Below are 20,053 nucleotides of genomic sequence, written 5' to 3'. Positions count from 1 at the left end.
GGGTTCTCTGTATCACATGCCAATGGTCAAATTTTGGAGTGGAGTTCTTCCAGGTATCTCCTAGTTCAGGAGAGTATGATATCACATTGTCATAATAGTAAAACTTAAAAACTATCAGTAAGAGAGGGCTTTTAAGCAAACAAAGAAGGAAGAAGTGGGTTGCTCGTAGTAACCTACTGTTTCTGTATCAATTTCCTTCAAAATAGTTTTGTTGGGATTCATAAGTAAAATATATTTTTTCCACATCTGCTTTAGTCTGAAACATGCAAATAGGATGTTTTTAAAGCATTTGATCTGTTTGTAAAGGTTGTTGATATGCATCAGAAAGCTAATCTAGTTTGAACTTTTGAAGGTAAATTAGAGACCTTCAGAGTTGCAGTGTGAGACTTGCTGCTAAAACTTGGTGGAATTTGGAAGTGTCCTCAGGTGAACTTTGCATTTGGCATCCAATTTCTGGGTTTGCCATCATAAGAGGTCTCCTCCTTCATCCTTCTTGAATGTATGTGAAGACATACCGCTTCTCTGGAGGGGTCAGTTTCATAACAGCAATCTGTTGTAAAATGTGGATGATGTTGAAAGCTTACTGTAAATTTTTTTGGGAAGCAAGAGGGATAGTACAGGAGACTGATTCTGGGCCATCTTTGTTTTTAGGGCTTTTTAGTTCCAGTTTTATTTATCTTCTCATGACTGCATTTCAGCGAGTCACCTCAGGTACCTTTTCAGGATGCAGTCAGATCATCAGGAGGGGGTGAGGCACCCTTTGGAACTGAGGGTTTCTCTCCATTATTCTAAAGGTTGTTCACAGTAGATGGCTCCAGGATAGGGCTCCGCACTTCGCTGAAATCATGAACATGGATGCTTGTCTGCTATAGCTCTACCAGCAGTGTCTTCTGTTTTAGAAATTATAGTAGGTATTAGTACAATATATCTAGGACAAAATTTTATTACACAAGTAATTAACTGAGTGAGTTGTAGTTTGCATTCAAGGGCAAGTAAGAAGTATATATTAAAGAGAAAATTATGTGGACATAAAATTAGGAAAATAATGAAGGGAATGTATGTGTCACAGAAGATGAATACAGTGTTTACAATTGAAGCAGTATGCATATAACAGATATTCTTTTCTTCTGAGCTATATTAAGGTTCTGAAATTGGTTATTATCAGACATATTTCAGCATCTTAATCTGATCTTTGAAATCTCAGTTCCGGTCAAGAAACAGATGTAAATCAATTTCATCTTGAAGTAAATAATAATACACATGAACTACATGTGCGAAAATACATGTGTCACAAGGTATCGTGCAAGAAAAATGTTAAAAATGCACCAAATAAATGAAACAGATGTATTAATTGCAACAGCAACTGTTTTATTCCTACATATGCTTATGTATTCCCATTTGCAAGGAATAACAAAAGAAAGTACATAGTTATGTAAATATAATTTCAAATGAACATGTAATGTTACAGTCATCACACAGCATCGTTACTGAAAAGACATAATTTGGTTTTAAAAATTGGAACTCTTTATACCATGTAAATGTCACCTTATGTGAATGACAAATCTGAAGTTAGAGGAGAATTGGATAGGATATGCAAGGGAACAGTCCTCAGATGGAAAGATACGTCTTTCTTTTTGTGTGTTTTAGAAACTGTTTGATTTGAATTGTGCTACAGGTCAAAAAGAGAGCTCAGGTAAAGCAGGGTTTGTTAAGTGACGCGTTCTCAAATGTAGTGTGAAACAGAAAAGGTAGTTCCGAACTAACTGTGAGGCAGCTTAGCTGGAAAGTGCAGCCAGTGAATGTGCAGGAAACATAGTACGAGACATACTTAGTTATATGTCAGATCTTTATTCTGTATGTTTTGAAATCATAACAAATCTGTGGGTTTAGGTTAATGTATGATGTTCGCAAACACCAGGCTCCTCTTCTTCAAAGCAGTGATACTGGTTCTTGCAGATGCCTTATGCTTCTGTACCGGTTATCTTTTTGACAACTGTCACAAACTCATCAAAACTGATGTTTCCATCCTTATCTTTGTCCAATGATTTAATTACAGTGTCAACTGAGGATGAATCCTATTTTTATGGGAAAAAAAAAAAAAAGAAAAAAGAAAAGAAAAAGAATGAAATAACTAGATTTCTATGACTCTTTTCCTATGAGGAATATTGCCAAGAAGTAATGCAGTCAGTAACAGTTGCTGTTACTTGAAGGTGTTATCGGAGTGTTGTGTTCACCAGTTTTACTGGTTAAACTGATACAGTGTCTGCTGTTGCCTGCCAAAAATGTTAACAAAGATACGATAACTGTTTGAGAAGTATCATATATTACACAGACAGGTTGCTTTGGTCTTGTGTGTAAATTTGGAGTTTACAAAACAGAGCAGGTGTAATAGCTGCAGCATGTACATAATCACCAATAAAAATTAATATGCATACCACCTTCTACTTTATTAGATACTCATTTGGGCCCTGCACACGCTGCTGGAAAATGGGTTGCTACTTTCTTTAGGCTTTGAACCAAGACCTGAGAGTCTCTTTCCCCTCTCCTTCTCCTCTCTTTACTAGGAATACTATGCTGTTGAAAACTTCTTGCTAATGAATTAAACGTAGTTGAGGTTATTAGCTGCTTTTAATTGTCGAGTCTGGTAAGAGTGCATGTAACACCCTGATGCAGTGAATATTCTGGTAACATCCCTGGTCAGGCTAGTTAAACAATATAGAACGAGTTAAAATTTATAATTTAAATTTTTAAAATTTTTCTTTTTTTTTCTACTTTGTCTATGTATGTTTTGTAATGTTCTGTCCTACTTTTATGTTGATTTATTGTGGTGGCATATGTTTCTGCAAACACAGTAGATGCTTGCAAATGTGTGAAATCCAGACAGAAAACATCTGTATTGCTTTTTCTGAACACTTCAATTTCCACCAATCCCTAATATTCTGTGATTCTGTGAAAATGGTGCTAAACAGTGTACAGCTAATAAAAAGCATTATATTTCTGAATTTGCAGTAACATTTCCTATTAATTTTTGGCAATTAATTTTTGACTTTTTTTTAACAAGAAAAAAGCCTTAAAAACCTTAAAACACTTCATGTTAATGAAATGACTGAAATGGATTACTGTCATTCTCAAAATACTGTGTTTTTCTGTTGAGGTGCAACTTCTTTTAGACCTTTAGCAAAAATTGCTTTTGTCAGCTATCTAAAACACAGAATTTAAGGATTTATCTAGCAGAAGAATCTAAATGGAGTCCTAGTGCAGTTCAGGAGAGGTCTGTCAGAGAATATATATAAAATCAGAACCTAGGTATTTCCAGTTACAGGAAACGGTTATTTCTCTCTCTCGCGTGGTGGCATCACCTTTCTTTGCTTGGCGTCTTTCTGGAATGGCAGACTTTTATTTTGTGATCGTGACAATTTAATCTAGATAGAAATTGTCTCATGTCTTTTACTTTTCAATTTATCCTGTTGTTTTACTTGGTTTATAGATTTTTTTCTACATATATTTTCTAGATTCAGGATTTATTATGTAGACTGAAACAAAAAATATGTAGTAAGACACATGGAATATTCCAGATGAAATGTGGCTTACGTAAAAAACCCCACACAGAACAGCTTCTTAGATTTTTGCATTTTGTTTTGTAGGGCTTTGTAATCCACTCCCTACTCAGATATCTGTTTGGAGCTACTGTTCATTAACATGAATGCAATTTTATAAGCTGACCCTTATCTAAGGATTACTTATGGAGTCAGTGAAGCCATTTGGGCACAATAACCTGCCTTGCAGCACCAGTGGCTTATTGCCTTTTCCTGTCCATTTCCGAGGAAGCACAGGGAATATAAGCAGAGAAAACTCACCTTCAGGTACTGTGCAAATTGGTTCTGAAGGAGACTTTTCAGCCCAGCAATGGATAGTTCGGTGGTGCTACCCTCCTTTGAAGCGTACTCAGTAAAATACTTCAGAAGGTTGTCTTTCTGTAAGTTTTCCATGTTTCTCAGATGTTTTCTTGGAGAAGAACTGCAAACAAAGCAGAGAGTAAGAATCCTGTGCATGAGTATTTTTAAATAGATCGGACACCTTGTTCCTTCTTTTACTGACCATGTGAAATGATTACTATTTAACCTAGAGGAAAAGAGAGGTTTTTTTCCCCATGAACAATAAAATCATTTAAGTTAGGTTGAAAGATTTGAAACACCCAATATATTTAGGTTATGCTTACCTGACTCAAAATCCAGAGCTTTCAGATGTATCCAGCAGAAGTGACGGTCTCAGATTGGGGCAGCCTTTATAGTTGCTTGTGTGCCACACCCTAATTATGAAACCAGTATTTATTAGTGAGTCACTGCACTAGTTCTATTGTGTTTTCAATAGTCAAATAAATAGGATACTTGAGCTATAGATATGAGTAATATTTATTTATTTATTTTTTTAATCTCTGAAATGCTTCAGCACCTACCACTGCAGGTGATGTAGGCTTACTTGGTCATCTTTATAGGCCATCCTGGAGAGGTTTTCTCTCCTGAATGTCTGTATTTTACACTTCAAGATCTACCAGACTGACAGAAGCCTGAAGCAGGCTCCTATGGGGATATGCATAGTGTATGTTATTGTAATGCACAAGAAACAGATATAAATCATTCCAAGGGGGAAACCCATCAGTAATCAGAACTGCTAAATAGTCTGTTTTAGCGGAGTCCCTCTTGTGCTAAATACTGCTTACATATTTTATATAGTAACAAATGTAGCTAATCAATAAAAACAATTGGAAGAGAAGCAGATTAGTGAGGCCTGTGAACTACTGAACTGATGTAGATGTTGCATTGTTCTACAATGGTAATTGGAAAAACTGTGTCAGCACTGATAGGATCTTATGATGCCACTGTGTGGCTCAGCTGAGCACTCTTAAGACAAAATCAGTGTACTTTTCTTTGGATTCCTGCTGCTTTGAAAACTGAAGAGGGGGAAGAAAGGCAGTCAGGCAGTAGTTCTGTTTCCTTTTATTTTTTTAAGAAGAAGGAAAAAAGACAAAAGTTCAAAAGTTCAAATACGTAGTTTGGCTGGGAAACTGTGAAGCAACCATAAAATATGCAGCTACTTATATCCCTTCTTATTTTGCTAAGCATTCAAATACTCAAACTATACTCATCAAAGCTGATCATTTCTTCTGAAGTACATATAAAATATCTTGGTCTACTTTGTTTTCCTTTGATCTGTATCTATGTAAATTTGAACCTTGTTACTAGAAATAAAAGCTGAGATTGTCAAGTAATGATTTAACTCAGAATTAGACTTCCAAAGGAGAAGAAGGTGGCTGAAATAATGAGAAATGATACTACTGGAGACTGTCTCTCAATTAAAATAAGACAAGTTATTGTACTATAGAAGAGCATTGTCTGCATTACTAAAAAGTTTTAAGCATCATAAAAGGTTTTTACATGATGAGGCAATTGTGACTTCTTCTGTTTTGAACAATAATGATGTACAACTGAAGGTCTTGATGTACGGAGTTGCCTGCCAGACTCAATATCTGTTTCATTTTAGCTGTTAATCTGTTTCTACTGAGTATCATTACAACAACCTTGCTCCACCTTGGTTCTGCAAAAGCACCCATGAGTAACTTTACATAGGAGGGAAGCCCTGTACAGCCCTGTATTGCTTGTTTTGGGGAATATTTATATCAGTCATATTGGCGTGTAAATGACTGCAAGTATTGTAGAGTTAAGATTTCAAATACCTTGGAAAAAATAGTAGTCTCTGCATACAAAAAATAGAAGTTAATGGCTTAATAATGTAACACAGGCAAAATTATGTTTTTAAAATTCTGTAGGGAAAAAATAATTCCTAAAGCTGAATATATATGTGACGAAAACTTAAAGGAAATGAGACCTAGAATTTGGAAATATTAATAAGATGTGATTTATAAGCTGTGTTTGAGAGATTTTAAGTTGCTATTGGATATTTTAATTTAGGTTTAAATTAAAAATGTGTACTCTGAAGAACAAAAAAAAAAGACCTCTGGTATGGCAGTTATCTATATTCACCAGACCATACCATTTACACTATCAAAATACCAATTTAAGATTTTGGCTTAAATTCCCCTTTAACACAGGTTTGATTTGAGTAGGGAAAATGAGGGAGGTACATGAGCAGTGATCACAGTCCATCAAGTTCTTGATCTCCTCTCTGTAGATTATTGGTAGGTCATGTTCTTATTATATATTCTTAAACTTTCTGCCTCACTTTCTAGCCTTGTGGGTAATAATGATAGGTAAATTGTTATTGTTCTTTGTAGGAAGGCAGCTGTTCAGAAGAGTAATGCCTTTGCTTGGGAGTGGTGCTTAGTATGAGTTTTCTGTTGCAAATGACAGTTTTAAAATTAACTCATTTAAAGGGAAACTGTATAGTCTGTGAACTGCTAATGAACTGGATTCAATGGATGGCAGAAGAGTTATTTGTTTTTTTCCATATCCCTCATATTCCTTTACTGTTAAACTTTGATTTTTTTTGGATGAGCCTTTTAATGATGTTGTTTGTCAGTTTATTGCAACTACATCTAATACTACCCTGGAAGAAAAAAAAATCCAGAATAATTCTAATGTGGTGTTTTTTGAGTTAAAAAATAATTTTAATTGTGACCCTTGTTTTTCATTACCTATTTCACCTTGTGTAGGATCGTGAAGCTTCAGATTTTGCGCTGAGTAAAATTAACAGTGCATTTTCTATGAGGAAATTGTGCAGAAATAGATTTTGCCGGTAGGTGGCACTCTTATAACATGATTATTTCTTGATACCCACTTTTCCTATTCAGGCTGTCAGCAACTTGAATGGAGTTAAAAATTTCTAAGGTTTTCTAAGAAGCTGAAAAGGAATGTATGTCCCACTCATGCAAAAGCACCTCTTAAAATTATGTGATTTTATTTATGCATGTAAAGTAGCTAATGTAGCTTAGTAAAGAAATACATGTTATGGATATTTAGTTTTGACATCAAAGCGTGTTTGTTTGTTTGATTATTTATTTATTTATTTATTTTCTCTAAACCAGAAAAAAACAAATATTATGATTTTCTTTTCTTCCAAGAAACATAACACATTTTAACAGCTGAAGGGTCTGTATAAAAGAATGTCCTAGGAACCTGTAGGAATATTCATATTCTGTTTAAACTTCATAGTTTTTGAGGCTTCTATTCATGTGCCATTGGTGTTGAGTACTTTATTCCTCATTACGTGGAGAGGAAATTCAGGGATAGGAACCACTGTAGTATGGGATCTTGAAAGCACTTGGTAGCTTTTGCAGTTGAATCTTTAAGTCCTTAATAAACCCTGAGATCTAACTGATTTATGAGCATAATGGGTGATGTTGGTGTTAAAATTCAGTCCAAAATTCTGAGTTCTCTAGTAGGATTAGTGCCCAATCCCCTGAATTTCTTGTCGCCCAAATTTCCATCCTTCTAATTTCTATTCTTTTCCACTAATTTCCTCTTGAAGTAAATAATAATGCGCATTAATTATGTATGTGAAAATATATACGTCACAGGCAATCATGCAATAAAAAGGCCAAAACGGCACCAAATAAATGTAATGGATGTTTTAATTGCAACACCAACCTCTCAGTTCCTATATATGCTTATGTATTCCCATTTACAAGTAATAACAAGAAAAGTACATAGTTATGTAAATATAATCTAAAATGAACATGTAATGTTACAGTCATTGTATTTAGCAATGTTACATTGTTACCGAAAATACATACTTTAGTTTTAAAAATTGGAACTCTTTATACCATGTAAATGTCACCTTATGTGAATGACTAATCTGAAGTTAGAGGAGAATTGGATAGGATACGTAAGGGAATAGTCCTCAAATGGAAAGATATGTCTTTCCTTTTGTGTGTTTCAGAAACTGATTTGAATTGTGCTACAGGTCAAAAAGAGAGCTCAGGTAAAGCAGGGTTTGTTAAGTGACACATTCTCAAATGTAGTGTGAAACAGAAAAGGTAGTTCCAAACTAACTGTGAGGCAGCTTAGCTGGAAAGTGCAGCCAGTGAATGTGCAGGAAACACAGTACGAGACATACTTAGTTATATGTCAGATCTTTATTCTGTACATTTTAAAATCATAACAAATCTGTGGGTTTAGGTTCATGTATGATATTCACAAACACCAGGCTCCTCTTCTTCAAAGCAGTGATACTGATTCTTGCAGATGCCTTATGCTTCTGTACCGGTTATCTTTTTGATAATTGTCACGAACTCATCAAAGCTGACTTTTCCGTCCTTATCTTTGTCCAACAATTTAACTACATTATCAAGTGAGAATGAATCCTGTATTTAAAATATAAAAAAAGAAGAATGAAATAACTAGATTTCTATGACTCTTTTCCTACGAGAAATATTGCCAAGAAGTGATGCAGTCAGTTACAATTGCTGTTACTTGAAGGTGTTATGGGAGTGTTGTGTTCACTGGTTTTACTGGTTAAACTAGAAATACAGTGCCTTGCATCACCTGCCAAAAATGTTAAAAAAGGTACAATAGCAATTTAAGAAGTATCACATATTACACAGACAGGTTACTTTGGTCTTGTGCGTAAATTTAGAGTTTAGGAAATGGAGCAGGTGCAACAGCTACAGTGCGTACATAATCACCAATAAAAATTAATATGCATACCACCTTCTACTTTATTAGATACTCATTTGGGCCCTGCACACGCTGCTGGAAAATGGGTTGCTACTTTCTTTAGGCTTTGAACCAAGACCTGAGAGTCTCTTTCCCCTCTCCTTCTCCTCTCTTTACTAGGAATACTATGCTGTTGAAAACTTCTTGCTAATGAATTAAACGTAGTTGAGGTTATTAGCTGCTTTTAATTGTCGAGTCTGGTAAGAGTGCATGTAACACCCTGATGCAGTGAATATTCTGGTAACATCCCTGATCGGGCTAGTTAAATAGTTAAATAATACAAAAGCAGTTTTGGTTTATAATTTAAATTAAAAAAATATTTTCTTGTTGTTGTTGCTGTGCTTTTTGCTTTTTTTTTTTGTTTTTTTTTTAATTAGACACCTCATGTTAATGAAATTACAAAAATGAATTACTGTTGTTCTCAAAATACTGGACAGCTTCTTAGATTCTTGCATTTTGTTTCATTGGACTTTGTTACCCACTCCCTACTCAGGTATCTGTTTGGAGCTGCTGTTCATTAATGGAATGCAATTTTATAAGCTGACCCTTATCTAAGGGTTACTTATGGAGTCAGTGAAGCCATTTGGGCACAGTAACCTGCCTTGCAGCACCAGTGGCTTATTGCCTTTTCCTGTCCATTTCCAAGGAAGCACAGGAAACATAAGCAGAGAAAACTCACCTTCAGGTACTGTGCAAATTGGTTCTGAAGGAGACTTTTCAGCCCAGCAATGGAGAGTGCAGTGGCATTACCCTCCTTTAGGGCATACTCGGTAAAGTACTTCAGAAGGTTGTCATTCAGTAAATGTTCCATGTTTCTCAGATGTTTTCTTGGAGAAGAACTGCAAACAAAGCAGAGAGTAAGAATCCTGTGCATGAGTATTTTTAAATAGATCGGACACCTTGTTCCTTCTTTTACTGACCATGTGAAATGCCTAATACTTAACCTAGATGAAAAGAGTTTTCTTTTTTTGTTTTTTCTCCTGTAAACCTGGATCAGCTCTCCCTGGCCTCCCCCAGCCCTCCCTTCAAAAAAAAAAAAAAAAAAAAAGTTAGATTGAAAGATTTGAAACCCCCGATATGTTAAGGTTATGCTTACCTGACTCAAAATCCAGAGCTTTCAGATGTATCCAGCAGAAGTGTCAGTCTTGGACTGGGGCAACCTTTATAGTTGCTTGTGTGCCCCACCCTAATTATGAAACCAGCATTTGTCATTGAGTCACAGCACTAATTTTACTGTGTTTTCAGTTGTCCAAGAAATAGGATACTTTGGCCATAGAAATGAGTAATACTTTTTTTTAGTCTCTGAAATGCATCAGCATCCACCACTGCAGGTGATGTAGGTTTACTTGGTCGTCTTTATAGGCCATCCTGGAGAGGTTTTCTCTTCTAAATTTTTGTATGTCACCTTTCAAGGTGTACCACAACCACAGAAGCCTGAAGCAGGCTCTTATGGAAATATGTATAATCTTTGTTATTTTAATGGACTTTTGGAAAATGTAAATATAAATTTGTATTAAAAAGATACCAATAAATAAAATATGATGAAGCTACTTGCCCTTTGTGTGAGTTGACAGTCACCAACGCCAAAGCTATTTCTTCAAATTTTGTGCTTTTTCTTAGCATAGGGAATGATGAATTTCCTCTGGGATAAAAGTTTAGTACTACTATTAGGAATCAAAAGACTCCATGATGTAAATAGAAAAATACTGATGAATTCTAAATGGGATGAATTTAAGGTTCTAAACAATCTTTCTTTCTTGGGAGTATAATGTTCTGACGGTTCTGAACTCATGTTCCATTGACAGTGTATGGTGTATTTCTGAGTGAGATTCAGTCTGTGGTTGATGCTTCGTAATACAGCATTTCTGGCTTTGCAACTGCTGAGCTGCTGGCTCTGGCTGTGGTTTCTACATGTGGTTTCTAATCTGTCTCATGGCTACTGCTATCAGTTTTTGGAGCTTATCTCCAGGCTCACTCACTAGATCTTTCATCCTGTGTATCACTTATTGAGAATCAATCATCATTGCCTCACTTGTAACTGTGAACCAAGAGCTTTGTGGGTGTGTAGGAGATGGATGGGTTAGAAGGGGATGGATGGGTTGGAAGGGGTGTTTTTGGAGCTGCAGATGTATGGGCCTAGGGTTCCATGACTTGTATTTAGGGGGTTTCCTGAGAAGACTAATCAATCTTTGCTAGATAAATCATGTAGATATACACCTTGCATTAGCAGCCTGCTTACATGTGTTTATACTAATTTCCCAAAGTGTCCAAGAATATTAGAAGAGTGCTCCAGAGATCATATAATTTGTTCTTCCTTTTGCCCTAGAATGGGACCACTGGTATTTATGTTGGATGTCTGCTTAATGTATTCTCAAGTGCTTTAAATAATGGGGACATCACAACCTACTTATCTGGTCCATTCCTTGTGGTTCATTATCTTACTATTAGTCAGTATTACTAATGTCCACATGCCCTGCTGCACTTATACCCTTTTTTTCTCCTGCCTCCACAGGTAGGGAGAACAGACCTATTGTCTTCCTTTTTAAAACGGCCTTTAACATATCAGAGAAATCCCCATCCTCCTTTTTCGGTTCAAAAATCCTTACTAGTTTTGTCTTCATTTGGGAGTCCTGCTTCTTGGATCTTCTCATCCTTTCTTGACTTTTGCCAGTTGGTTCCCATCCTGCTTGAGATGTTATGTCCAAATCTGTACAGCTTTTTCACCACTCAGTACTCATGGTGTTGCAGATTTAAATAGTACCTGAAGCACTTGATTGATGAGGAGAGCCCGTACATAATTTTGCTGGGAGGTGGTAGGCTACAGGTCTTTGACAGTGGAAGACCATGTCAAATTTCTTGACTGTATTTCAAGCTTGTTGTAGGGAGGACAAATACACTGATTTCAAATTCAGCACAAAAGCTTGGCAATAGCTTGAGGGTCAGAGATCTGGGGTCAGCCATCCCCCAGTCTGTCCAATCCAACTGAGGGATGAAGCTGGAAATGCACTTTCTCCTATGTTTGCTTTTTGGCTCAACAGGAAGTCAGGAGCTGCTGCTGCCATCAGTTGCAGAACCTCTTGCTGCTATGGTAGATGGTGGTAGCAGTGTAAACAAGACTGAGAGTCCTGATCTAGAATGCATTGGATGGATTAGGGTGAGTCTCATACACCAAACGGTGGCATGAACTCTATGGTCACTCATGACAATAAGATAATCCTAAATCCTGTTCTCCTTGTCTTCTTTCTGCAAACAAAATGAAAACCAAACATCTATCTCTTTCCATCCTGTTTTCCACCTTTGCTAGATGATGGAATTTTGCTAGTAATGCATGAGCAGGTGATCTGCTAAGGCTTCTGCTCTCTATCTGCTAACTCTCCTTGCCTACAGCTCATGCCAGTGGTAGCCTCACCATGTGTTCTGCTTTATCCCTTTTGGAAGCAGTGTCAGGAAGCTGGTGTCCCTGATGTGTATTGTTGACATTACCGTATTTGCAAACTTTTTTTTTTTTTTAAGTATTCAAATGACTTGTCTTCACTTGTACCAAAGCACCTCCCTGTCTTGAAGATGTAGCAGTAAGAAGCTTGGTAGTATGGAAGAAGAATAGCGTTTCGAGGGATCACAGCTCAAGGAATTCAGCACATCAGCCTTGTTAATTTGTTAAGGGTTCATTAAAGAACACCACCTAATTACCAAATAGCATAACCAGTTTTACTGAAACATCTTCCCATGGAAGTGAGAGATCAATGTCTGTAAATTTAAGCGACCTGATCAAGAGTTGCAGAAGAGTTGTGTGCCAAATCTGGGGGTGAATCCAATCTCCTCAGATCAGCTTTTTTCAGAAGGTACTGTAATCTGTTAGAGGCTATCAGAATGAGAGAATGACAGAGTTGGGATGTGTAGTTTGATCACCCAACTCTTTGCTCTCTTCTATGTCATTTAGACGGCAGTGCCCTCCTCCAATAATTTTATGCGGCATCTCTGAACTCTATCAGAATCAGCAGAAGAACTCAGTTTGACGGGCCCCAGTACACTGTCCTTGCCAGAAGACCCTTTTGTAAGACAAGTGCTATTCTGAAATAGGTACAGTTCATACAGCACGATCCAGCGATGGCAGAATGATATCCAGGGGTAAGGAACTCTGATTGGTGACCAAGAATTTGAACAGAAGGATGGGAAGATAATATATTAATATTGCCACTACTAGATGATGTGTGACTAGCAGATAACAGCATTTATCTATACTGAAGAACAGCACTTGGCATCAAGATTTGATGTGTGGTTAAGTTGACTCCCAGTGTAGAGGCAGCAGTCCAGGTTTGTTTACAGTGTTTTGCTGCTTTTTGTTGAATGTATGACTATATATTATTCTTGCAGTTTGTAACACAATTCAATTGGGTTTGCCCCAGGCTAGAGAAATCATGTTAATAAGCACCATATCCTTTTGGAATTGACATTTTAATTGTACCTTAGATACAAAGCTATTAGTAAAAAACAGAACTAAGTTGATAATGTGTTTTAAGTCTGTTTAGGGGTGCACATCACACACGTGTCCCTGTGATGATGGTGTGCCATTTTCTTTCAGTAATGGTGTCTGCAGATTCAATATTCACTCAAAATTGGCTATTGCTAAGTATTATACTAGTAAACTGTTTTGCTGGTATATATGGAGCAAGCAGTTCCAATCACATTGGAGAATAAGAGAATACAAGCTGCAGGGATGACTGAAGTGTGAGCACCACTGTCAGTGGTAGGAGTGGTGAAGCTTATGGCATCATAGTCACATGGTCTTCATGCACATTTAATAATGGGCTAAGTGGGATGGTAAGTCAGATGCTATGGCTTTTGTCCTTGTTGCATCCTTCCTGCCACCACTGATGGCTGAATGGTATATGAATCTGTGTTCCTTGTTTACCTTAGCATGCTGGATTCTAAATTGGGTTGGTCTACTAGTGGATTTTTATGCCATTCACTAGCACTGTTGGAAGGGACAAGGCACCTTCCAGAGGGGTGGGGCTGTCACCTGAGGGCAGAAACTATCTCAATCATCCTGTTTAATCCTCTGCTGATGGGTTAACACCCTAACCCTCCAGTATTTTTCCACCTTCTTCAGTATATTTTATTGTAGCAGCACCGCTGTTACTTGAGCGTCAGCCCAACTACTTTAAAGCTAGTTGAGGAATCTCTGTGAGACTTATGTTACAGCCTGACCGCAAACCAGAAATGTCTACTGTCAAGGTGAAGTTTGCTATAATTGAGAACATATATTTGTGGATGTTGTGCATTTGGAAAGAAATAACAGGAGGTGGTTTTGTGTTTAGTATTCACTTATTTCTACTTGTATACTGCTTGTGCATCATCTCTCACTTCCAGACATCAGTCACTAGATCAAAGCCCTTTCTTAACTTTGGTTACTTTCTGGATTGGAAACAGAGAAAGATGATGGGACAATTTAAATAAATTGGACTGGATTAGGGACTCTCTGGAACATATGATTCCATGTCTGATTTGCAAAGAAATCTTGCACAGGTGTCAATTAAGTTTGGTTTCTTATTGAGTAAAACAGCAGAGCAGTATTTGTGTAGGACCAATGCTAGTGTAAGGAATGTACATATATCTATGCCTGTTGTAAAATACCAATCCCCATACTGCATATGGAGTTAAATGTGGGACATATGCACTAATAGATCTGTAGGAATACCTTTTTTTGAAATAATTGTACTCTACATCTTTACAAGTAATGAAGGCTGTGGAGATGCAGATGTCGGTGTACATGATGTGTGTACGTTTCGGCTACAAGGGCTTTGTCGTGGCTTGGCAAGTTGCAGGTGAGGCCTGCAGCTGCAGTCATCTTCAGACATTTTTATACCATCTGCAAAAAGGAAAAGGCTTTAAAGTTGGGATACTGATAGTCTACTACACAGGACCTTTGTCAAGGTGTATGTTGGCAGATATGGGAATTAACTGTAGCGCAAATAGGGAGTTGTGATAGAACTTCTCAATGTTGCCATTACCATGGGTTCTTACTGTCAGGCTAGGAGGAGGCAGAAGGAGCAGTTAAATTTTCTGAAAAAGAGAAAATTATTATGGCGAAGAGGTTCAGCAAACTGCACTAGAGCCGTTGTGGGGAACCTGGTGTTGCTTTGAGGTACGTAACTGTTAGATGGAAGTTGAGGATGTGTTGTAAAATCCTTTATGTGTCACAGGTGATGCACTTCTTGTGTAAAAATTGCCATTGTTTCTAAACGTCCAGTGGTGACATTTAAAAGGGTTGTCTCATCTCACAAAATAAACCTCAACTATATGGGTTATCCTGACAACAGTTTCTTCCAGGCCCTCCCTTGTTATAATATGACATATACCTAATGAGACATTGAAGGTGTCTCCCTAAACAGGACTGGGTGCGACTGCTACAGGGATGAATGATTTAATATGATGCATTGTTTGTAGGCAGGTTTAAATTGGTGATATGTTATTCATTGTAGCTGTATGTGTCAGCTTTGGCTGTCATATGTACACATCTGGCAGGCAAACTATTATATCACTGAAACTCCCTGTTATGTAGATATTCTATGTTACATGAGACAGTTTTGATGGAGAATGTGTTTCAAGAAGAGGTTTTGTCCTCCCACTTTCTGAACTTTGGCTCATGCAGCAGTGCAATAAGGTTGTTACTGCCACAGCTGAAAAAAGGGCAAAGTAAGTATAAGTAAAGTAATGCTGTACAAGGGGCAGTAGCAAGTTTGTTATTTCACCGGTGAGATTAAGTCTTAGCTGTCCTCTGACCCTGGAGATGCCTGGACTCTCTCTGTGTCTCAGCTGTATCTAGGAACCCTTTTTCATCCTGAAAATGATACCAAGATTTGTGCTTTATTTTCAAAGCATTGTTGCTCAGCAATGCAAACCTGATGGACTGTTCAAAAGAGGTCTAGAAGTGCACCTAATAAACCACATAGTGTAGGAATTACTTGGCACCGAGATGCCTAATTCCCAAAGTGTGAAAATACTAGTAAGAAACTCCTTTCCCCAGCTTTCTGCTTGCCTAGAAATACCTATAATCTGTTTTCATGCAAGTCCAGGACTACTCTCTGTCAATGTCTTAATCCAGCACAGTCCTACTAGTGAGTCAGAAATGTCATATCTGATTGTCTCAGTCCTGGAAGGATCTAATCTGTGATGTATTCTTACAATTTATTTAACATGATTTGATGGACAAGGGGCCTGATATAATGTTTTTTTAAAGAAAGCCTACAGCTTGAGATGGTATAGTGATATGATAGGATACTCTTGGTTTTCTTTGCGTGCATGTGGGGAAAATAGGGAATCCTGAGTTCTGGCTTCTATGTCTAAAACAATTTTGCCTTTTATGTTAAATAGTAGGAGCTGGGAGGACGAGTATTCTGAATTTTTGACCACTTGTGCCACTGTGTGCTCTTGTGTGGATGTCTTTGTACACTGGGTAGGGACAGTGGGCCGTCAGCACAGTTACAATTCTCAAGGCCCTAGAAATGGGGCACAGAGGTCTTTTTGTCAGAATTGTGCTGCAATGACACTCCAGGTCACTGTGAACCTGCTGCAGCTGTGCTGGCCTCACTGCTGAAGTAGAATGGAATTATTGATACAGTGCCACAATACTGAGTAAAGGTGCTTGTGCTAGGAAATAACAATCTGCTTTCCTCCAGGAATGGGTAAGTTTGGGGAAAACAGCAGCAACCATGAGAGGTGCTCTCAGAGAGAAAGAAATGGAGGTCATTTTGCAAGGCTTCTTTGGTAGCATCATCTGAATCTCTCTGTTCAACTTCTCTGCCTTCAGCACTCTTGTAAGAACCCAATCAGCCTTGCTGGCCTGGTTGGACTTAGCAGCACAAAATGTGGAGGCAGAGAAATAAATAAATAGGATAGTGCTAAGAACCTTGGAGCTCTGTTTGATTCAAAGAAGCACTTATATGCACTAGTTGCTAATTCTCAGAAGTCTGCAAGTGTGCTGTGCCATGTAAAACCAGATTATTAGTGGTATTCTGGGATACATTTTATTATCAATGTGAAATGTAACAAAAATGATGTTACGAAGTAACGGCTTTACCTTTGGCATATAAATCTCTCATCCGTTAGCACTTTGTGTTGACTTGTAGATATAATAGATATTTACTAAATTATTTCCAAAGGAAGACTGTCAAAATGTTCTTTAAGTAAATCACCACGCATTACTATTTCACTTCTCTCTGATATGTGAATTTGCAACAATGGCAAGAAAAAGCTGCTGGAGAGGTCTCTCCCAACCTCCCACCCCTTTTTTGACCAAATCAGGAGTTACCCTGGGACATGAGAGAAAACCAAAGATTAAATCAGAGGGAACTAATCAAGCTTTTGAGAAGAGTAGCTGTTGTCTAACTAACAGTATAGAGCAATCAGTTGTCTGTATATTTTATATGGGATTGTGGCCTATTGAAACTAAGGAACCTATTGCTACTTAACAAAAACTGTAGTAATGAAAGGATAGTGCTTGTGTACCTACCTTAATTTTAGATTTTCTAATTACCTAGTGTGATTACTAAATCAAAGCCAAATTATAAGAAAGTCAATGAGTAACAGCAGTAGTAGTTTGGAAATTCTCAGTTTACACAATGTATCAAATGAGCTGTTTCTAAACAACTGTAAAACAGAACTTCAAAGAAGTAGATTTGCATTTTCTTACAAACCAAAATTAACAAATTATCCACGTCAGTCACAACTCATTTCTCACTTTTGCTAGTGAGGAACCCAACTATGAATTAAGTTAAATTTAAGATTCGACCTTAGAGCCAGTTTCATTTATTTTAGTGACTAGTCTTACCTTTAACACAGAAAAGCCTTGCTTTTTGCTTTTTTTTCTTTGCTGTAATACAGAGAGGTTCACAGCTAAGCTGTAAGAAATTACAGCTTTAAGAAGTTTCTTATGATTTGGAACCAAGAGTGGAGAGGATTTTATAAGAAAGTTTTAAGTGTCTCTAGCTCATAAGGGTGTGTACCAGGTGCCATGTGGAGCTCGACCTTAAGCCTAGCATCAATTTGGTGTAGACCTGTGTAACCCCAAGACAGCTGTGCCTGCTATGTGGCCTTTGCATGTCAGAACTGCCAAAGCATCAAAAAAAGGAGAAACATTGGTTTTCCTCCAAGACATGACTAAAGTTGATTTTTCCCATCACCTCTGCACACTCATCTTCTATTGTCCATCACATCCTAGGATTAAAAAGCACTAGTACCTGGCTATGAAGAATCTGGAATTATGCATTTGAAAATAAAGAAAATATATGTATTAAAACATTTGGTGATTATTGCATTGCAGCTAAAAGGTAATGTAGATTTAATTAGTAATGGCTTCCATTGGGGTTATCATTTGTCTTGGCTAATTACAGAGAGCCTACATAGGGATCAGAGACATAACTTGCCATGAAACTGCTAACATTGGTCTTCACTGATGAGAAGGAAGCTCAACAGTTGCCCAAGAGCCTGGCAAAAATACCAAAGCCTCCGTATTGCTCAATCTTTAAACTGAAAAATAAGTTTTGACAAATCACAGCAGGCATGCTGTGTCTGCAAACAACAGATCGGCAGCCATAGCTTTCTTGCACAGCTTGACTTTGTGCAAAACTTTTTTTGTCTTGTGTCAGAAAAATATTCTAAACATTCTCAAAATAATCCATTTTAAATAGGGATAATTAGAGTTCTTTCAAGGTTTGTGTTGTCTTGCTGTTTCTCTCACTGTGAATGTGGAATTTTAAGTGATGGTGTGCAGAAACTATATGAATTCTGTAACACCAAATAAATTACTGTTTTTGAAATTCAGTGTCAATGGCAACATTATGTGGTGAATATATTTGCATTAGCACCTCCTCACCCAACTTAACTGCTTTTCATCTGTGTTTTCTGAACTGGAACTTAAGTGACAAAACACATTTAATTGTCTCTGTCTCTTGGGGGGATTTGAGAGCCAGTACTTAAGCAAACAACTGGAAATGTTCCTAAAAATTATTTCATCAGTGAATTTATTTAATTTCTCCTTCATTCTACCATGTCCTTGCAAACTCAGCAATACCTGAAGCTTGAGTGACAAGTAGCACTGGGAGGACTTTTATTCGGGATAACAAATTAAAAGGAAAGAACTCTGTTTTCCTCTTAGAACCCAGATTGAACTGATTAAATGTATTTGTGAACTGAGCACACCTATGGTTGTCTCACAGGTAGGCAGTGTGTTTGGTGTTCTCCAGTGCATATTATGGTATCACCTTTACTTAAGAAAAGCACACTGGGTCAGACCACAGCTTCATCTAGACCAAAGGCCCGTTTGACCCATCACCTGTTTCCATTGGCATCTATGAGTAATTATCTGTGGAAAAAATATTGCAGAGCAGGTGTACAGTGATGCTTCCCCAGTGTATTTCTCATTTCCTACAACTTATAGCTCAGATGTTTTCAAGACAGAGAAGAGCTGAAGATCTAAACTGCACAGTAAAAACTGTGGCCAGCACAGATGTAAGAAGCATTAGAATAATCTCCTCTCCTGTGCTTTTTCTTCCTTTCGTAATGGCTAATAATGTTGAATAGTTTTTGACTGTTACTGCATGTTGAACTGACATCTTCATAGAACTGTCTATTGTAGTCTCAAGGTCCTGTTCTTAAGGGGCTGTGATCAGCTCAAAGCCTGTAACTGTGGTGCGAAATTAAGCTTGTTTTATCCTCTGTGCATGTCTTTATGTTTGATTTTGCTGAATTTCACCTGACATTTTAATCTTTGATCGCTAATTTTCAGGAGGTCCATTTGTGATCCTTTATAGTAGGCTCTCATCTCTATTACCATCAGTAAATTAGGTGTGATCAGCAGACTGTCACCTCCTGTTAATTCTTTTTTTACTTTTTATCAAATAAGTTGAATGTACTATTCCTCGAGCCTTGTTCAACTCATCACTTTCCTCCGCTGTGAAAAATTGCATTGTCTTTTACCCTTGTACTTTGTTTTAGCTGTATTTTGTGTGTGTTAATCCCATAGCTGCTTAGTTTTTACGGGTCTTTGATGACTTAGATGCCTTTCTAACATCTGTTAGAAATCAAAGTGGACTTTGATTATCAACCAGATCTCCCTTATCCATGTACATTTCCTCTGAAGAACTTCAATAGCTAGGTGACGGACAGACAACCTCCCTTTACCAAATCTTTGTTGGCAGTGTCCCAACCTGTTATAGCTATTCAGGTGCCTCCTACTTCTGCATTTTGTTAAAGGTTCTGCCAGGTTGCCTGGCGCAGACATCAGGTGTTTCAGACTAGAGATTTCTATGTCTCTTCTGAAGCATTTGCCACTTGGAGTATTTGGGTGACAAGGCTGGTGAGAGGTTGTTCACCACAGTTAC

General features: G+C 37.5%; 1 protein-coding gene across 4 annotated transcripts in view; it reads left to right on the top strand.

The window, feature by feature from the left end:
• The window catches only part of CTPS2 (CTP synthase 2), a 76,936-nt gene that overhangs the window by 23,842 nt on the left and 33,041 nt on the right, over positions 1-20,053 (top strand). The gene's annotated exons all lie outside the window — the stretch shown is intronic.

The sequence above is a fragment of the Streptopelia decaocto genome, assembly GCF_964273445.1.
Source record: "Streptopelia decaocto genome assembly, chromosome: 1".
In the NCBI taxonomy this organism is placed as follows: Eukaryota; Metazoa; Chordata; class Aves; order Columbiformes; family Columbidae; genus Streptopelia; species Streptopelia decaocto.
This window is presented reverse-complemented; position numbering and strand designations above follow the sequence as displayed.